This window comes from Vollenhovia emeryi, unplaced genomic scaffold (assembly GCF_000949405.1).
Source record: "Vollenhovia emeryi isolate VEMERY1.0 unplaced genomic scaffold, V.emery_V1.0 DF946683.1, whole genome shotgun sequence".
Classification (NCBI taxonomy): domain Eukaryota; kingdom Metazoa; phylum Arthropoda; class Insecta; order Hymenoptera; family Formicidae; genus Vollenhovia; species Vollenhovia emeryi.
Window position 1 is genome coordinate 1 of NW_011959683.1, and position 1,843 is coordinate 1,843.

Here is a 1,843-nt window from a genome sequence, read left to right on the forward strand (position 1 = left end):
AAATCGTGTTTTGTTTTGTTAGTACAGTATACTGTTACACAGAAGCATTTATTAGAGACTTTAAATAATAAGAAGCAAAATGTTTGTATAATACACAGTTTAAATAATAAACTTAATAGTTACTGAATAATTTTTATTCTTTTTACAATATGCCTTTCTAAGATAAGTTTATCTGATATAGTACTCTTTATATGATGCAATGTTTTTTAAGCTGTATTATTAAGTAAGACGGGATATATGGGTAAGAAGTTACCTGAATAAGAATACCTGAAAGAATAGCTAAATAAATGTTTATTATTTATTAAACTGGATACTTTACATCTGAATAGTTTAACAGTTATTTATTATTTATTAAACTTTTTTTAGAAATTATTTCTGCTTGCTTTTTCCCATTGTTGTTTAATAGCTCCAATAGTACAAAAGTATTCCATAAAAAGATCTCGAACAGTACTTCCACGAAATGTATCATCTTCAATCATAGGAAGTTGTAAGTTTTGAAAATTTTCATTTATATCATTCAGAGGAACGGAATATGTTCTACTTTTTATAGGAAGTGCAAGATCGTTTGTCATTAAAAAGTTATGCAAACAAACTGTAGCTTTAATAATAGAAGTCGCATTATGAACAGTTGTTGCTAGTGGTCTTCGAAAAATTCTCCATCTCGAAGTTAAAATACCAAAAGCGCATTCTACTGTTCTTCGAGCACGACTAAGTCGATAGTTGAATACTTTTTTTTGTATATTTAAATTATTTCTTCGTGGATATGGACGTAATATATAGCTGGTTAATGCAAAAGCTTCATCGCCTATTATAACATAAGGTAACTTAGGACCTTTCTCCGAAATTAATCTTGCTTTTGGTATATTTAAACATTTATCCTCTAATCGACGTTTAAGTTCACTACTTTGTAATATACCCCCATCACTTCTTCTTCCTTCAGCACCAATATCAACTACTGTAAAGCAGCAATTCGCATCTGCAACTGCCAAAAGTACAATACTGTGCGTACTTTTATAATTATAAAATGTTGAGCCACTTTTAGGTGGAGCCTGAAACATAAAGTTAAACATATATTTAAAACAAAAATACTTTATATTATATAATATACAAATTATACATACTTCAATTTGCACATGTTTTCCGTCAATTGCTCCAATACAGTTTGGAAAATCCCATAAAAGTTCAAATTCCTTTGCTTTTTCAATCCACATATCCTGTTACTTCAGGAAAAACTTTCTCTTTTAAGACATCCCATATTGCTTCACAAGTTTCTGATATAATTTTTGAAACTGTATTTAATCCAACTCGAAAGGCGAAAGAAATCGAATGCATTGTGTCACCTGATGCTAAATAGCGCAAACAGATTTGTAATCGCGTAGACGCCGATATTGGAGTTCTTACAACATGTTGTTTAGTGATTCTTGATTCAAGTAACGCCAATAATTGGTTAAATAATTCTTCAGTCATTCGCAAATATTCAAAATATTTTTTAGGATCATTGGTCATTTCTCTAATTAGATTGTTACTATCTCCTTGATAATATCTCCTTTCTTCAGTGAAGATTGGTCGAACCCAAAGTTTTGTTTGGATGTTTTCTTTCTTTTCTTTTTTTCTTAAAAAGTGATATAATAAGAACGTTTTACCTAATTGTCTTCTTCGCATTTCTTTAGACCAACCTAATTGTGTTGTTTTCCATTCATTTACTTTATTTAATAATAATACTTTTCTTATATAAGTCATTCTTTTTTTAGGGTTTTTTTCTGTTGAAGTTACGTCTAAATTAATCCTCATCCTCTCTGCAACCAAGAAATATATATGCACTAATTATTTTTATTCGCGAATG

General features: G+C 29.4%; 1 pseudogene; it reads right to left on the reverse strand.

Moving 5' to 3' along the window:
- Window positions 1-274: 274 nt before the first annotated feature.
- LOC105559390 lies at window positions 275-1,815 on the reverse strand (annotated as a pseudogene).
- Window positions 1,816-1,843: the final 28 nt, after the last annotated feature.